General features: G+C 41.3%; 1 long non-coding RNA gene across 2 annotated transcripts in view; it reads right to left on the bottom strand.

The window, feature by feature from the left end:
* LOC119620090 (uncharacterized) overlaps positions 1–11917 on the bottom strand; it is a 72196-nt gene extending 60279 nt beyond the window's left edge. For both annotated transcript variants that reach the window (XR_012091889.1, XR_012091888.1), the window contains exons 1-4: positions 11826–11917; positions 11178–11512; positions 10231–10381; positions 1168–1361 (exon numbers count right to left, since the gene is read on the bottom strand). This is a non-coding gene — a long non-coding RNA (uncharacterized lncRNA). The remainder of the gene's footprint in view (positions 1–1167; positions 1362–10230; positions 10382–11177; positions 11513–11825) is intronic.
* Positions 11918–19742: the final 7825 nt, after the last annotated feature.

Here is a 19742-nt window from a genome sequence, read left to right on the forward strand (position 1 = left end):
ACTGACCAAATGTCGTTCATTGAAATCAGAAAATGCTAACTGCTCAATAGTTTCTTTTGGCCAGTTCAGCCGTCAAACAGTTCAAAAAAGGGAAGGGTTGGCGCCGAATATCCTATATCAGCAGAGAAGTACAGATGAAATACATTTCCCTGGATGATTTCAGTCTGAATCCAAGTCCAGCAGACCAAATCTCTACAGTTTCCTTTCTCATTGGTGAGTTATGCCATGGAAGAGATGGTTCCAGAATGAAAACCAAAGGTAATGCTTTAAGTAAACGGACTGTACCTGCTTGTGGGAGCAATGGTGATCACAGGCACCAGGGCCGCAGCACACCTCCTCTGTGGCTTGTTTTAATTGAAACTGATGGAGCTGTGGAGCTGACTGGGTTTTGCATAAATCATCGGTAATACTCTTTCAAGGGTAATCACAACATTAATATACCAAGCAGGAAGTGAAATAATTAAAATTTAGCACATTGCAGTATTGAAGTTTCTAAAATTAATCTAAAGCACCTTTTCTCAGTACAAACGAGCCATTGCTTCAATCCACAGAAACAGACATTTGTGCTACAATCACTAGACCATCAGCAACAAAGAGGTTCCACTTTTCTTTCTACACTACAAATCATCTACTTATATTTCAATCCCTTTCTTCTCTGGTGGTGCTATACTTTTTTTATCTTTTTTCGTTTTACCTGCCTCTAGGTAAATATGTGCCATAAGGTCTTGTAAAATAGAAACCCTATAAATCTGGGGATATTGGAAAGAAAATCCTTCTCACATTACCCTTAGGAAGACAACTCCAGCTCAGAGAGTGAATATGGATATGTAGAGTGGCAAGAAACCTGTGGTGATGAGCATCTCATTTCAATATATCTGTACAGAAGGCAATAAAATATCCAGGCTGGGTTTCTATGGTGAGCCACAGGGGTAAGATATTCAGTGGCACTAAACGGCTCACTTACCTTGATGAAGTAAGTATCTTTCATCCTTGGTGTCTTACAAAAGATAATAAGCAAAAAAAAATGCTCCCTGTTGTAATACATAATCTCACACTTAGACAGCTTAAAACAGCACTATTTTGCAGAGAACTGCACCCTAATGTCATCACAGTGGAAATACTTTGACCTGGAAGCACTAACATAGTGATTGTGGTGCTTCCTCTTACCAAGACATTAAACAGGAGCTCCTGTTTAATGGGCAAGGTCCTCAGTACCCAGATGGCATTCCAGCTAACAGCCAACCTGCCCCAAACTGTAAAGTTGGCAAAGCCTGGCTTTCGTGGCTCCTAATGCAACTTGGTATTGCTTCTTTTTTCCTCAATTTCATGTCTTCTGTAGGAAGGTAGGAATTTTCCAGTGCCTGGAGAGAAAAGACGGTAATGAGCCACTGTTGCCCTTGAAAGAGTTACTTTATCAGGAAATTTTGCCTAGACTGAATCGGAGAGAGGGACCCCAAAGTCGAATTTTTCATAGTGGTATTCCAGACATTTTGGAAGGGGAATTAGCAGTGAGAGACCGAGTAGTGCCCCAATGTCTCTTATATCATGTTATTCAAATCATACTTCCATGCTGCCTATATGTAAAGCCATTTCTGATAACTCATCAGTTGAAGCAGACACTGCCATTTCCTATACTGAGAAATTTTCTAGCAGGTTTGGTCACTTTCCAGTGATGGGATATGTAAGAATAAATTAGACAGAAGTGACAATTAGAGTCAGGTTTCTGAGGATTGCCTGGCCAATAAGAACTCCCAAACAAATCATAAGTAGAAAAACTGCTTCACTTGGAAAATAGTAAGGATCTCACCATATTATAGTGTGCTTTCTTGAATGAAAATTTACTTATATATTTGAAATAAAACTCTTCATGTTAATACAAGATAGTCCGGATGTGAGCAAGTCACATTGAAACTCCACAGACACAGTCAAAGAAAAAGTGGAGGGCAGCATCTTTGATCAAAACATCAGTATCTTTAAATGTGTCTCTAAACCCTACCTGGTACATATATCAAAGCTTTCATACTCATCAAGTCAAGAAATATTGATTGAGTGCATGCTAGGATGGAAAAAAGAGAAAGTGGGAAGCAGAAAAGAAAGAGGAAAAGCATAAGCAAAAGAAAAAGCAGGAGAAAGAGGAGGGAAAAGAAGGAAATGAAAGAAGAAGAGAAGCAAAGGAAGAAGGAAGAGGAGGCCAGAAGAAAAGGAAGAAAAGATAGAGGAAGAGAAAGGAAAGGGAGACGAGATGAGGAAGATGTGGAGAAGAAAGGGAAGAAGAAGGAACAATTTTTAAGAAGTGGAAATTGCCTTCAGCTTCACTAAGCACCATTATTGTGAATGTTTTCTCCGTCACTTGTCACTTGCCTGTCACCCTGCCTTCATGTGGTGTTATTCCCTGGGCACACTTACTAATACGTAAGAGAACCTATAGTTTTTCTAGAACTTTCCCTCTTCCAAAAGTAGCCAACTCTCAGAGTGGTTTTAACCAAGGGTCTAGTTACTTCCCCTCCTGGAAATGTGTGCAGTGTCCTCTTTATAACTTACTGTGGTGATGCAGCAAAAGACATTTTGCTCCCAGATTTTATTTTGGTTTTGAGTGTGTTGAATTTTGATAACTTTGTCATCAAGCATAACTAAGAAAATAATGTAATTAAGGATACATAGCACAGGTGAAGCATAATTATTTGAACTCCCAGAAAATCAGCTCTAGAAGCAAAGCTGCAACTTGAGGAGGGAGGATTAGTAAACCATGTGTCATCCGCCTCTGAGGTAGAGATGCTGCCATCTGCATTGGGCGGAATCCAAGCAAACAACCAGCCGGCCAGGAAGCTAAATGCAGGAACAATGGGGATGCAACCCCAGAAACACATCTGATCCCTTGAGTAGCCAAGTTAATTCCATAAATGGTTAGAGTTGATAGGCATTCGGAGAAACATAAAAAATGAAAACTCCAACCTGGGTGGAATTGGAGACTATTATTTGAAGTGAAGTAACTCAGGAATGGAAAAAGCAAACATTATATGTTCTCACTCATAATTGGGAGCTGAGCTATGAGGATGCAAAGGCATGAGAATGATACAATGGACTTTGGGGACTCAGGGAGAAGGGTGAGATAAAAGGCGATACATTGGGTAGAGTGTACACTGCTTGGGTGATGGGTACACCAAAATCTCAGAAATCATCACTAAAGAACTTATTCACGTGACCAAACACCACCTGTTTCCCAAAACCCTATTAAATTAAAAATATATATTTTTATAAAGGAGAGAAAAAAATGAAAAGTTCAATATTTTCTCCTGCCAGCTGGTCTCCTACTTTGACCCTCTCTCACAAGAAAATTTAAAGCATGGCCTACAATAAAATAGTAATTAGGGAAGTAAAGTTATCTGGTCAACAATGTATATAGCTCGGGAGCAGGAGCTTGCATAATACATGGCATAAAATAAGTGTTCAATTAAATAAGTGTTGGGCTGTTAAGTCTAGACCAACCTGGAACTGCAATGGAGATTGACTCCGAAATAGACCTGACCCAGAGGTTACAAATGGTTCTGAGATTTTTCCCCACTAAAACCAGGGAATTTTAGAAGCTGGTTCAGAACCCCAGTTCACGGGGAACAGCCCCACAGAAGGTGAGTAGACAGAGTTGAGACAGGTAAGATCCCAGTGTGTGTTTGCCAGCAGACAGGATTAACATTTGTGTCAAAGTGTAAGTAGAAACTTGCTTCAGTTTATGCAAATTGCAGACATACAAGGAATATAGAAAAAGAACAGAGCGCCGGGTATCTTTGGGGGTGTATTTTGAAGGCTCCTTGTGTGTGATGTAAATGAGTTTTCCTTTGTATTTTGATCTTTATTTCACCTAGAAACAAAAATGCCTTTTTATTTGGCTTGTTTATAATTTTTAAACTTATTTTGAAAATATTTTATAATATTTAAAACAGTATATAATATAATGAGGACTCTCTGCCTCTTACTGCAAAAATAATTAATAATACTTGGCAGTTAATGACACTTTTCATCATTAAATCTCTTTGTAGACATTAATTAAGGGAAAGATACTTCATCTTTTTAAATTTGCTGTTATCCTGGTATCACTGCATTTCATGAATATCAGTTGCAATGAGAAGTAAAATATGTAGTATTGAAAGCACAAATCTACCAAAGCTTTGCTGGATAGGTAAAAATAAGCCTTTGTGTGCTTTCTGTTGTACTTTGTCCCTTCAATTACATTTGTAAGTAATTTTTACTCATGGCTCTATCTTAAAGTCTATTTTTTATTGTTGATTACATTTCCTGTGATACTGTATTTTAAAAACCAAATATTTTATCATGTATTTGAATTATTCAAATGTAAAACTTCGTGAATAAAGGCACCAAAGGTACTCAAGTTTGTCAGAAAATAGTCCAATTGGCAAAGTCATTCTAGATCCTGCTTTTCTCCCCTGGAAAGTAGAGGATTTATCAGGAGAGGGGATCCTTTCGGTCTTCCTTCTTCCTCACTTGAAAGGTACAAAATCTTATTCATCTCCAGGGCCAGACTTAGCCTTATTTCATTGCCCTTCTTCCTTCAGAAGACTCTCCCATTTGTTTCTGATGTCTGAAAATCTTAAGATAATCCTTATTCTACTTCCTCCTTGGCATATAAAATAGCTGCCAGCAGGCCAGGACCCTCAGCATCTTCCATTGTTTTCAACTTCACCTGTGTTTACCTCCTTCAGTTCTGTCTTGGAGCCTCAATCCCCTCCCCTCCAGCTCAGTCCTCCACCAAAACTTGGTGCTTCCCTGGTGTCCCTCCAGTAATCAACTTTTTTTTTACATTTTTCTTTAACTTTGTCCTCCTTTCTGACTTCTTTCTCACAGGAATTCTTTAAATGTAAAGAATTGGCATGTGTTGTATGCATCCTTTCTAGGTATCATCCCATCCTTCTCTTTTAGTTGAAGGCTACTTCTTGTGCAAAAGTAGCCTTCTACAAGAATAATGCCATAGTCCATTTGCATTGCTCCAAAGGAACACCTGAGCCTGGGTAATTGATAAAGAAGACAGGCTTATTCGGCAAACAGTTCTGTTCTGCAGGCTGTACAAGAAACATGGCACCAGCATCTGCTTCTAATGAGGAGCTCAGGCTGCCCTCTCATGGTGGAAGGTGAAGCAAAGCCAGCATATACTGAGATCACATGGTGAGAAAGGAAGCAAGGGGTTGGGGAGGTGCCAGACTCTTTTTCACAACAGGCACTGGCAGGAACAAATAGAGCAAGAACTGACTCATTATGGTGAGGATGACACCACACCATTCATAAGACTTCTACTCCCATGACCCAGACACCTCTCATTAGGCCCCACCTCCAACACTGGGGATCAAATGTCAACATGACGTTAGGAGGGTCAAATATGCAAACTATAGCAACTAGCCTACATCGTTGTCTGCATTTTCGCTTCTCCCAGCCCTCATAACTTTGTGAACTATGACCTTGCCATCCTGCCAAGAAAACTAGTGATCAACTCAGTGTCAACTCAATGGGTGCCTTCCACTCAATGTCTCTTTCCTGGGCTTCTTCAATATTGCCCTTTGCTGGTCCTCCCCATACCTGTAGAATGTTCCTTTTGAGTGTTTTTCAGGGTTCTCATCTCACTGAATGTTAGTGTATCCAATCATTCTTCTTTGTGAGTTCTAACTGCCTTCTATCTTTCTGGGGAACTTCATTTATCCTAGGTGTCAACCAACGTCCTACAACCACAGGTTGAACATGTTATACTCCATGAGGCTCTGTCTTTCACACCCTGTTTCCTCTGCCTGTGTTGTCATTCATTCCTAGACAGTCTGAAGAGTTTCTTATCAATCTTCAAGACTCAGGTCAAGGAGAATTCTCAAATGCCCTTTCTCTTCTTTTCTACTCTTCCCCCCACCCACCCCTAAGAGAATGAGTTACTCTCTCCTTGTACTCTCATGACATCTTATATGTATTTTTATGTATGTGTGATGAGTGTGTGTGTGTGTGTTTTATTTATCGATATCTCAAGATTTCTTAGGGGAAGGGACTCCAGCGAGGTGATCTTTGCATTCCAAGCACATAGAAGAGTCAAACCAAGAGGACTGTTTCAGATTAGAGGATGGGAGAGAATAGCAATGTGGATTCAGTTCAAGGTTACTTTTTCTTTGTTTTACTCCAAAAGCAGCTAATGAGCATTGCATAAGACATAAATCAGGCAGGGGTGCTGGGAACGAATGCAGCTCCCACTGATTCTCTTTGAAGCTTACAATAGTATGCCCAAAGTTGGTGGTATTGACAGGCCACTAAAGTGAGACATATACCGTATCAGAAAACCTGAGAACTGTAGCTTTGCTGCCTTTTATAGCCACAGTCATATCAGTAGCCAGAAAAATCGTATACCGCTATATAAGAAATCAGTTTTGCAACTCAAATGGGTGAGCCCCATCCAGCTTAAAGACCAAGTTCCCTAAGCTCAAAAGACTTACCACGTCAGCACTGGGTCAAACCTCCCTTATTTACACTTATGCTTTAAGGGCCTAGGAATTTTCTAGTGTGTCTACTTCAGAATTTCTCATGGCCAAAACAAGCCTATATGAATTTCATAAATAGTTAATGAATATATTGGTGAGTAAATGACCGCTTGGTTAAAATAAAGCATTGACTGTGTAATTCACCACCCAGTCACCCACTGACAGTGGGGGCAAGACAGCTTCACTGAGTATGACTAGCAAAAATTTCTCATCACAGATTATTTGAGATGAGCAGTTATCTGAGTCAACCCAGGAGGATGAGTCTACAAAGACTTGTTGAGTTCGGATAATGGAGTCCAATTGCTCTATTTCCCACCGTAATTCCGATATTATACTCTGTTTTAAACTGCTTCCCATCTAGTTGAAAAAGGTAGTAACATGAATGATGATTTATTCTGATTCCATTAAGAAACTCCCTTATGAAGGATCTGAGAATAGAGTGGATGAACGTATGTGCGTACATACGTGTGTTATTCAGGGTTCTCTAGAGGGACAGAACTAACAGGATATATATATATACAAAAGGGAGTTTATTAAGGAGAACTCACTCACATGATCACAAGGTCAAGTCTCATAGTAGGCCGTCTGCAAGTTGAGGAGCAAGGAAGCCAATGGTGGATCAGTCTGAGTCCCAAAACCTCAAAAGTAGGGAAGCTGTCAGTGCAGCCTTCAGTCTGTGGCCAAAGACCTGAAAGCCCCTGGCAAACCACTGATGTAAGTCCAAGTGTACAAAACTGAAGAACATGGAGTCTGATGTTCGAGGGCAGGAACCATCTAGCATGGGAGAAAGATGGAGGCTGGAAGACTCAGCAACTCTGCTCTTCCATCTTTCCCTGCCTGCTTTATCCTAGCCACACTGGCAGCTGATTAGATGATGCCCACCCAGATTGAGGGTGGGTCTGCCTGTCCCAGTCCACTGAATCAAATGTTAATCTCCTTTGGCAACACCCTCACAGACATTCCTTAGGAACAATACTTTGCATCCTTCAATCCAATCAAGTTGACACTCAATATTAACCATCACAGTATGCAAATTCATTCAGAGAAACTCAATATTCATTCTGTTTCGATTGAACTTTGTATCCTAAGAACTCTATTTTCGATAGTATCACTTTGCCTATGAAATAGTAGTATATCTACAGTGAGGATTTAATAACAACTTGGCTGATTGTCTCTAAAGATACAAGAGAAATATGATTCCCTAAGTAGCAAAGGTTTCTGTGTGCCAAAAATTACGAAAGATTATTCTTTGGACTTAGGAGCTTATAAATGTGTAGATGAGGCAAAATATTATGACAACATACACAAATCATCATGAAGCATACATGAAACATTAGGAAAGAGTATACTGAATCATGTGCTCAGTTATGTGATTCAAATCAAATGCTGTAGAAAAGGGACGGTATGAGAATGACATGGTCAGCACATAATTAGAGGAGCAGCAGGTCCTTTGAAGTCAGTTCTAGGTTTAAGTTCTGCCTCTGCACATTAACTTGCACTGTAAGCAAGCTTTAAAAGACCTCTCTATGCCTCAGCTTCCTTGTCAGTAGAGTTGATTCATCTATTGACTTGCCAGTTCTGCACCCTCTAGAGTTTTCTTCCATGCAGTGCTGGCATCAGAGTAGGTGAGGCAACATGAATACATAAATACTTAATTTGTTTATAATGCTTATGGTGAAATCAGAGGAAGATGCACATTCTGCCTCCCAAAGAGGTTCTTATACACTTGGGCTCATCCCAACTCCAATATACAAAATCTATAGTCACTCCCTTCAAAATCTGCTATTTTGTCTGTCATTCAAACTCCTCCCAAACTCAAGTCTCAATCTTCCCCAGTGGTGGGTGAATGTGATAGCATGTTATTCCTTGTTGATTACTATTTGTTTTTTACTTTCAAGTGTAAAATTATGACCATGATGCATAGCCAATCCTGTGAAGACTGGGGAAGATTTTTCCAGGATAAGAAGCAGTAAGTACAAAGCTCTGAGGCAGAAAAAAGCAGGGATATGTTCAAGAGAGAGGGAAAAAGGGCTGGTGAACCTGGGACATAGTGAGTGAGGAGGACAGTGATGGGAGATCTGATAGGCAGGCAGCGGTCAGATCACAAAGGCACGTTAGGAGCCATGTGTTTCTTCCAAGAGCAAAGCCAAGCCACTGTAGGCTTAAGGTAGTGAGGGTGATGTGATTAGATGCATGATTCAAGGCGCATTGTCATGCTGGATCTTTATAAAAGAACCAGAAAGAAAGCATGCAGACAAATCAGGAGGCTATTTCCATATTCCAAGCTGGAGATGATGGTGCTTAAACTAAAGTTATTTGAACAACAAGGAAGAACTTGATTAAATATGAATTTCTAACAAGCATGACAGATTTAAGGAATAGAAGAGCCAGTGTAGCTGAGGAAGTGAGAAGAGTGATGGGAAGGTGAGGTCTGAGAGGTAACTTAAGAATCACATCAAAGAAGCCAATTTAAGGAACTTGCTGCCAATAATTTGGAATAATTTGTTGTCAAATTGGGGGAGGGGCAGGCGGGCAACGGGAAAGAGATAAACTAAAGATGACTCATTTCCAAGTTTGAGGTCAGAGCAAATTAGTAACTGGCACGACCATTTACTGAGATGAGGAACTCCTAGGGAAGAATCATTGTTGAAAGGTGAAATTTGGAGTTTTGTGGTAGGCATAAGATAATAATAGTAGCTACTTTGTATGATTTTTGGGCCAACTAAATGATCAAATGCAAATAAAGAGCTTCCCCTAACAACCTTGCACATAATAATAACTCAAAAATATTGATTGTTACTTTCCTTATCTACAGTATTATTCACAAGACTGTCATCATCAACACAAAAGTTCCCGAAAGGGGCAGCCTCATTTTTTCCGTGACCTCCCTATCCCATCACTTGTGGACACCAACAGTGTATGACGCATTCGGTGAAAAAACAAAAAAGTGTCTGGTTGGCTTCTTTCTCATGCACATGCAATCAATTATTTTTTGAATGGAAAGGAAGTGAAGCAGAAGTAAATGAAATTTACAGAGCCCCTATTTTCCATGAAGATTAAAAGTTTTTCACAGACGGATTACATTCTTTCCATCATTAGTGAAGCCCATCTTAGGAAACATTCTATTCAGGAAAATATCTGAGAAAGGCAGTCAATTTGGTTATGCAAAGAGCTTTGCTTTATGTAAAATCAGAGTATCTGTTTAAAAGAAATTACAGATGGAAGTGGAAAGTTAGAAATCTCCCATCTCCCTCCACATCTGCCCTCGTATCTGCCCCCACCACTACCTCTAGATAATAAACAGTCACCCTCTCCACACATTCACATGCTGAAAAAGGAGCATCAACATAAAAAACAGTTGCCAAGCAGAACACATAGCTTTCATTTGCCCTCAGGATATAAAATGCACCAGGACACCTTCTGTGAGATGGCTGAGGGGAAGCAATTATTTAGATCCACACTTTTTATCAACATCCCTGAAGCAGAAAGCAAAATGAATAACCAGTAAATAGATGTCACTCCCAGACAATGTGCCTCTAAAAATAAAAGCTGAAAGGACAAACATCTGTCTCAAGGTTGGTCTTGGATTTTCCTGGACAGAGGGTAGGCAGAGGTGAATGGAGTTGGCCATTCTCATGAAGAGCCGGGAAGCAAAGAAAAGCTAGAGAAGTGCTGCTGCAACATTCTAAAAGCTAATGGCTCTTCAGAATACCTGCACACTGCATGAGACCTCCCAGACTTTCCCTGGATGACGGTCATTTGATCATCCATTTGGGTGTGCCAGATGAATTTTTCAAGATGATTCCAGTGCATCTGAAATCTTAGGTCTTCATATGCTTGACACAGGCTGATCATTTGTCTTCCTGCAAGAAGTCAAATTTATCATTTTTAATTGACAAGAAAAGTCTGAATTCAGTCAAAGCCAAATGTGAGAAGGACTGAGAGTCACTGAAAACGCTACTAGGAAAGGTCTGTTTCCCAAAAGGGCATTTTGCCCTTAAGGAAGCACAAATGAGGCAGGCATATTTGGGAATGTTTGTTTCTTTACACAAATGCACATTTTTTCTCTATCACCTGTGCATCATGTGAAGTGACATTTCCTCTGGTAATTGTGCATTTTCTTTCAGCAGCAGAGGAAATTTTCATGTGACAGGCATGTAACTGTCAGCCCATGAAGTAGAGCTTTTCAGGAAGCTTAATCCCGGATGCCCAGAGCCTGAATTTGGTTCCTGAGGGTCATATGAGGGTCAACAAGAACATTTCTTGTTCTTTAGGTAAGAATGCATATCCCAAGCATAGTTTTTTTTTTTTCATTAAAAAAACTAGCATGAAACTTAGAAGTTCCAAACCACAAATATCCCAACACTTAAACCTAGGGCATCAAACTAACCAGCAGCAAAAGGAAATAAGGTGAAAACAGCCCCGGAAGGCCATTCATCCACAGCTGCACAATGATGCTCTGTAAATCACGGCAACAATAGGGCAAGAAGGGATGGAGATAATTTTCGTATTTGAGATATAGGATTGAATATACGCATGTGAATACAGACAAAGATGTAGGGTTGGATACAGCAAGACACAGTGGAGATTAAGCAAAGAAAATACATTAAGAAATCTTTTTTTAATTAGAGAAAAAGTTATTCATATTAAAGTGTTAACCTGTGTCAAGCCTTTTTCCAGGGAGCTGACGTTGCCAATCTTCTTACTTATAAACACACCAATCTGGTGCAATAAAATCTCCAGAATGCCTGCTTGTGTATTGTTCAGTTGAGAGGAATGTGTTATGCACGCTTCAGTACTGAACTACGGGTTTGTTTAAAGCTGTAAATAGTTTTATGTTCATATTATCACTTTTTTAAGGAGAAGAAAAAGATCAAATAGGCTCCTGTCTCCAAATCCTGTCTGTGGTGATCGTCTCCCAAAGTTTTGTACACATGACTCTTCTTTGAAGTCACAGAACTTGATCCCAGGTTCTTCCTCTTCGACAAAATGACCTGTGGCCATAAATGATATCAGGAATCTAACAAAAGAGAGACAAAAAAGACAGCCATGCATGTCCTCTAGACTCTCCCTGGCCAATGATGGTCGCTGTCTAAGCTCCGATTCAGAGCCTGGGTACACGGAAGGAAATCACACAATTGCAGGATCTCACAATTTTCTCAAAGACTTTCTAGTCCACAGGGCCAGGGCCAGTGTCAGGGTAGACAGAGGCAAAGATATGCATCCTTCATGAGCATGTATACCCTCTCATTGTAAATTATGGCCAAGTGAGAGTCATTCAGGGAGACATAGGGGAAAGGGACTTACATCCTTGCTCCTGTAGACCTACATGAGCTCTCCGAGGAGCAGGTGATGGGAGCTGCTGTGTTATTTTATAGCTGAAGTCACATGTCACATGTCCTTGGTCTGTCCCCTGTTAACAGCAAAGATCCTGTCAAATGCGTTCAGTAAGGGATTAGTAAACTAAAACTGACACACACAGGTCTGGACCCATAGGGTCTTTAATAGAACCCTGTAGTTCATTCATCTACCTTTAGGAAGAGCTGTAGGGACATCACCAGCATTGTTTTCTTAAAATAAGGAAAGTAGGGGTATGAGGGAGGAGGAAGAGGAGCAGAAAAGATAACTATTGGGTACTGGGTTTAATACCCGGGTGATGAAATAATCTGTATGACAAACCCACATGACATGTTTATCTATATAATAAACTTTCACATGTACCCCCAAACCTAAAATAAAAGTTAAAAAATATATAAATAAGGGAAGTATCTTCAGGATGTGTCTGTGACTTTTAATCCATGTGTTTTCTGTTTTGTAAGAACTCATTGTGCTGAAGTCCAGCTCTGTGACACTGAAGGTCACCAGGTCCCATGCTGGCTTTGACTGAATGACTCCCCTGGGAAGTCCCTTGTTTACTGTATTTGTATTAAGCCACCAAGAACTTGAGTAACCGGTTTCCGAGGAGAACATATATCCTGAATCAGTTCCTGGACATTTGTTTGAGGTCTTGTAAGGGAAACTGAAGGGAATTGTGTGTTGAACGGGATGGCTTAGACCTGCTCAACTTCTGAGAATTGAGGTAAGTGTCTGACGTCAGCGTGATTTCTGTTTAGCACAAGTGGGAGTTTTAGTGAAACTGATCTTTGAGATAATGAATTTAAATGACTAAACTAAGGTGTCCCTTTCAAAAGTGTATATTTGAATTCATATTTTTTTTGTGGCTGTGCACATCACTGCTAGAAGTTCGCGTTTAACTTGGGTAATATTTGCAGACTGACAGGGGGCAGATGGGAGCCAGCTGCCAAGTGAGAAAATCCACCTGCTTGCCAGTTGGAGTGTGATAGGAAGCAAACAACCCTGATAGAGACTCTATTTCTAGGCACACTGACAGAGCATTCAGCGAAGTGTCACCACACTTTACTTCATCTAGATCGTCAGGGCAAACCTAAAACTCTATCGGGAGAGAGACCAGACTCTTCCAAGAAGACTGAGGGAACCAGGGACGCAGAGCATCCTCCCTACTCGGGTCCCTACTGCTATGGTAAAGGAGGAGAGGAAAGACAGATAAAGTGAGGAGGCTATTCCAGAAACTAAGTGTGAAATGGGTTGCCTTGAGGCATTGCTGACACAATCAGACATTCGAGTCTAGTCTGAAGGACATAAGACCAGGGAGACCTTGATATGCAGAGCATGCTACCTGAGCTTGGAACCCTTCCAGAGAGAGCCCCCCAAACTCTGTAGAATGTAACTAGCAAGTCAAAGCCTCCTTTGTGCCAAATATCTATGTTCCTGCTCCCTACTGCTCTACTTGCTACTCCACAGCGAAATGTCCAAGAAAATTCGATCTTCCTCTTTGCTCTCCAGCCCTAATCCTGGCCTTCAGGTTTTTTTTGTTTGTTTGTTTCTGTTTATCAAAGGAGTGGAATGCATCAGGCAAGAAAGTACCTACCTGCTCCACCTTATACACTTTCTTGCTGCTTAGCTTAAACCTGTGAGTGCTGTAGCCAGTGAGGTGCATCTCATTAAATGGATGAACCTAGACTTGGGGTGTATGGCAATTCACACACAGTACTGAAAAATCTGGGTATGGAACAATCGCCTGAGAAAACAGGGTAGGACAGCCTAACCCATGTGCTCATGCTTGCTCACCCAGGACTTCAAATGTCCCTGTGCCTCACTGGGCAAGCCCATGGCCAGGGTGAAGGATATGGAGAGGTGCCCCAATGGGAATGTGTACCCTAGAGTGTGTGAATGCTGGGTGCTGAGGCACCTCAAGGACTGTTTTACCCTAAACCACAAGAGGCTGTGTCCTGGAATGCCCGGCAAAGTTATTCCTTGAGTTTGGTCAAAAACCATGCATTCCAAGCAAGCTGCACTCGGGAAGTCAAGTGTGGTTTTATGGCACTTACCGATTTCCAGTGTGACTCATTTGTCTCAGCAACTGGACATCTGTGTCCACAGAATGGAGGGCACCCAGCCATGTGTGGGGATGTTCTGATGAAGTTTGGAATTTGTGCAACACATTTTTCATGCTCAGCTGAATTATCAGTAGAAAGCAAGATGCTGCCTAATGAACATCTCAGAAAGCACAGGATCCACTTTCCTGGGATAGCGAGTGACTAAGCATTTTACTCTTGCCTATTATTATAGCTGAAAAGATACAGCGATGACATTGTATAAGGTGCATTAGCATCTTACTGTTGAATTGCCTTTTTATTTTAACCCTTCCAGAACCCTTCTTCTACTTTCTCATTGTGCCTTGACAACTTTCTTGTGGGCAAGGAAGTCTGGTATGATACAACTTTCAATGGAGAAAAATCACACACAGATGGGTTTAGACTTGCTTTAGGGTCCCATTACTTCAGTTGGTCTGTGTATCAGAGACACCTTGGCAGAAAATTGGGACAAGTTAAGGCTAATAAATGGAATTATTACAAAGTCATGAGCAAGGGGTAGGAAGATCACGGGAGACAGTGCAAGAGGCCAGAGCTGATAAAGGCAGTTCCTGTTTCCATCCTAGGCTTGATAGGGGAAGGCAGAGGTAGCAGATACCCAAAGGGCTGACATAGAAGTATGCATTTCAGTCAAGGGGTGCAACCAGCCTAAAGAAACCCTTATAAAGAACCCAGGGGAATAAATACCCAACCTAACTTTCCTCCATACCCCTTCTAGCCTGCTGTTTGTGTCCCCCTCCCCGATGGCTACTCCCATCACCACCGCCGCTGACCAAATGCAACTGAAAGCCAGAAGACAAAAAAGCCTATTAATGGAGTTCAAAGAATGGAGTGCCTGGGGAGAAATGGAGCCATTTCTAGAAAGGTAGACACTTCAAAATATAGCCTACAGAGTCAGCCTCAGAAATAGTCAGGCCTTCTGGTTGCCATTTCATCTGTCATTCATTGTGATCACCTGGATAACTAAAGACAGGCACATTATAAAGAATCCACTCCACCTTTGCTGGTGACTGAATGACTAGATTCCCTGGAGTAATCCTGGCAAAGGTGTGCTTCTTCCTTCAATTCAATGCAATTCAGAAAGCATGTTTGAGTTCTGTAAAGTGAGCTACATGGTGTTTAAATTCTTGTGAACGATATGCCAATTAATACAATGCTGCCTTTTCTTACTATTCCCCAAAATATTTACTATACCTGATCTCATCCCCAACACTCAGACGCATGCACACATACACATACACCAGGCATATGCATACAGATCTACACACATAAGCATGTAGGCACACAGAAGCATGTGCACACGGGCATAGGCACACAGTGGCACTCACACACATGCACGCAGGCACATGCATGAGGGCTGGGAATGAAGCACAGCTTGTGTTCCTGGCTCAGATGTCACAAAGTTAATTTTAGTTGGAAAACTCCTTGACAGACTTCCAGGAAAATACCACTCAGAACAGCAGAGCTCATGTTAACATCTGTCTGCTGTTTTCTCAATGACACCCAATGCCAATCTTTAAGTTTCTGATTCTCAAAGCTTTCTCTGAAATTAGTCACCTTGATTAATCTCATGATGATATCGAAGCAGCTGTTACTAAAAGGAATTGCTACATTTTTGGGGGTGGTGGTGGTCAGGAAGTAAATAAGTATATGGAAGAATAGATAGATGAGTAGATGGACGGTTGGATGGACAGATGAGTGCAGGGATAATGGATTGATGAATGAGTAGAGGGATGATGGATAAATAGATGACTGGAGAGATGATGAATTGATGGATGCGTAGAGGGATGATGGATGAATGGATGGGTGGATGGGTGGCTATGTGGATAGACGGATGGGTAGATAAAAGGATGTATGGATGAGTGGAGTGATGGATGGAGGGATAGATTAATGGGTGAATGGATGAGTGGAGGGATGATGGATTGATGACTGAATAGAGGGATGATGGATGGATGGTTGGATGAGTGGAGGGATGGATGGATGGATAAGTGGAAAGCATGTATGGATGAGTGAGTGTGAATGGATGGATGGGGGATGGATGAAGAGTTTTAGAAAGACAACTTTTTTTCTTTTTTTTGAGACAGATTCTCCCTTTGTCACCCAGGCTGGAGTGCAGTGGTGTGATCTCGGCTCACTGCAACCTCTGCCTCCTGGATTCCTCCTGCCTCAGCCTCCTGAGTAGCTGGGATTACAGGCATGTGCCACCACGCCCAGCTAATTTTTGTATTTTTAGTAGTGACAGTATTTCACCATGTTTGTCAGGCTGGTCTCGAACTCCCGACCTCGTGATCCACCTGCCTCGGCCTCCCAAAGTGCTGGGATTACAGGTGTGAGCCACCACACCCGGCCAAAGGAAGATAATTCTATAAGAATTAATAAGGGGGAAGAATTTGCCTAACACTTGCCTCCTTACTTTTGGTGAAAAGAAGCCTGAGGCAAAGACGTGTCTGTCTATCACCACTGCATTCAGAGAAGGTATATATCATAAGAGTTCAGAACACAGGCTCTAGATTCAGAGTCTTGCATTTGAATCCTGGACTTAACAACACTTACTAGCTGTGGGACCTAATCTGTGCCTCTGCAGTGCTAACTGTCTCTCTGCAAGGAATTGCTTATCCCACTGCATAGTTGGCTTGCTCTGCTAGTGGTAACAGGAATACAATGGAAAGGACAATTACCTTAGGCCCTGCAGGGGTATCCAAGGGAGAGAATACAGTCATTTGTTATTAGTTTCTGTTTCTGGTTGGGCCAGTAAACCCCTTCCTCATCCCTCTTTTTCACTTATCACTAGAGACAGAAACTAAAAATCATGACTTCAGACTGCTAAAAGCCTAAAACAAAACAAAACAGAACAACAACAACAACAACAAAATAAGGCAGGTTGGACAAGCTTGCTGGTATTACAGGGATGAAGATTACCCCATAATACCCAAATATAGTTGTCTGAAAATATATATATATATATGTGTGTGTGTGTGTGTGTGTGTGTGTGTGTGTGTGTGTATAAGCAAATTGTATTTAGAACTTAGAAGTTAGAAACCCAGCAGCTCAGGCATTGCCTGACCTTGAGCAATTTCCTTAACTTCTCGAAGCCTGTTCCAGGTGGTGCAAACTGGTTATGCTTTGGCTAAACTGTCCAGCAGATTTGATTCCTTTGGGTCACAAATTGTTTTAAGCACATGTGAACCACGATTTTAAAGTTGGGAGATTCCATCAAAGCATCTCAATTTCTAATTTTGTTGGAAAATTAAGAAGGTCCAGCAACAATGGGCCCATATTCCCACACGGCACCCATTGGGTGAAACCGAGTCAGGGCTGCCCCCTGTAGACTGGGCCAGGTCTCCATAAACCCTTCCACTTTCTATGGGCTACTGCCCACTTTCTCTTCAATGTCACCTGCTGGATCTCAAAATCCTTGGAGTTGTAATCTCTGCTCTCATATATAAAAAGAAAAATAATGTCTGAGCTGAGGTTGTTGTGAAAAATAAATAAAATTAAGTAAGTGAAGTGCCCAACACATGCATGACACACCATAGCAATGGAATACGAGTCATCTCCTTTCTCTTCACTGATCATGTATTCATTCAACAAATGCTAAGTGTTCACTATGTGCCAATAATGTGCTAAGTGCTAGAAATGAAAAGACAAATATGGCATGGAGCCTGCCCGTGCAAAAGTTTTGCATTCCTGTGAAGGGAGATAGACTTATAAGCAAAGACCCATCTGAGCAGGCTACCCCATCTTTCCAACCTGAGATGCTTCCTGCAGGGGATCTAAAAGAGTAAAGAGAAGTTGGAGGAGTATGTAAATGATTCCTTTAAAAATACTGCTCAAGGTAATGAGGCATGCTCTAACCTGGGATAAGGGAGTCTCCTTAGCTGGTTTTCCAAATCTATTCATTTTACCAAATTAGACACGTTCTTGTAAATTTCATTTACATTTGACACTAGAATGGGCAATTACAGGTCTTACACGGCAAGATCAGGGCACCTTGAAGGAACACCTGGATCCTATTTCACTGACTGCAAAGAGATTAAAATAAAACCTTGTCACCCTAGTCAGGTGGAGGCGATGAAAAGAAAATGGAATCATAAAAGCCCAGAATATTAATTCCACTTCAGTCTTCCTTTTAATATCAAGCATCCCTGGATTTGGGTTTGCAGAAATTCACATTGCTGTGTCACATAAGCTAGAATCTCCCAGAGGGGCACAGAGAGCTGTGAGGCACATTCATTATACATCAGCTTTACACAATGCATTGCACAGCGTCAGTGCTGAAGTTGTAACATGCCCTGTGCTCCACTCCCTCCCCTATTTCTCTATCCTAGGGCTGACTTCTGCCTACTCATCACCTTGGCTGTTATTATTCTTTATTCTTCTCAAAATCTGCGATTTCATCATTTTACCCCTTTTCTACAGGCTTCTGAGATCAGTTTGTTCATTTGTGTAGCTGGCCCCAGTAATAAAGCTAAAACTTCTATATTCACCGGATTTCCAGAACGTGAATGTTGGATCTTAAATCTTATGCTCAAATAACATACTTGTTATTTTTAAAAAAATCATTGCAACGTAGAAGAAAAAATACATGGCTTTGAGGCCAAATAGATCCAAGTCCAAATCCTTACTCTCCCAGTTATTAACTCAGTGACAAAGGACCCAGTCTCTCTGAACAGTTTTCCGAAATGTTATAGAATTTATGGTAAAAATAAAGAGTAAATTGCATGAGATCACCAGAAGTCCTAACACATGGCAGGCACTCATCAGGATACTTGCCCATCATCATAGAATAAGGTGTGATTATTGGTTTTACATGTAATAACCTCCCCTCATATGCTGCCTAATGTAAAGGCACTTGGCGAGGTGATTTCACATGTACCCCTGATCTTTACAAGAAACTATTTACTATTTGAGAAACGTTTGCTTGGGGAGATTAAGTAAGTGCTTTGTGTGAATTAACCTATTTGGTTCTCATGACAGCTTATTATTATCTTTATTTGATAAATGAGAAAACTAAAGCAAAAAGAGTTCAGGCAACTGGCCCCAGGTCATAGTGAGTAAGTGGTGGAAATGACATTAAGTCCCCGTCTGGTTCCAAAAGCATGATCTTAGTGAGAAGGTCATTAGGAGCATAAGGTCATTCAATAGCAGATTTTGAGAAGAATGAAAGCACAGCTATGGTGATAAGTTGGCAGAAGTCAGCAAGGGAGAAGATAACCAAGCCAGGACTACCTCATCCCTAACACAATCACACACATCCCTCCTGGCTCCCCGCCCACGCACACATACACTCAGAACACACACATGCACACACCAGTACACAGAGTCTCCCCAGCGCTTTAGAATGGGTCTGAGTATGACTCAACCCAGGAACTGCGAGTCCCGGACCAGGTGAATCTGGGAGCATTATTGTCTAGGACCGTATAGAGCACCCCACCATGACTACCACATTAAACCTTTCTAAGACTTCTGCATAACTGACCCAAATCCTGAAATACTTCTAGAACTCAGCAGACCTCATCCATACCAACCCCTGAAATGGAAGAGCTATGTACTGTACATATATATTTTTATCTCCCTTCTCCCAACATGCTTTATATTCATTCACAGACATCTTAGGGAAGCAAATGTTGAAATGGGAAAACCAGCCTTATAAATTGTGCTGCAGTTCCACCAAACAGCCGGTCACTCATCACACATTGATAAGAAAGTCCCATGATAGTATTGAATGTCCTAGAGTCCCACTGGAATTTCAGGTGGTGCAGAGATTGGG

Source organism: Chlorocebus sabaeus, chromosome 3, assembly GCF_047675955.1.
Source record: "Chlorocebus sabaeus isolate Y175 chromosome 3, mChlSab1.0.hap1, whole genome shotgun sequence".
Lineage (NCBI taxonomy): Eukaryota > Metazoa > Chordata > Mammalia > Primates > Cercopithecidae > Chlorocebus > Chlorocebus sabaeus.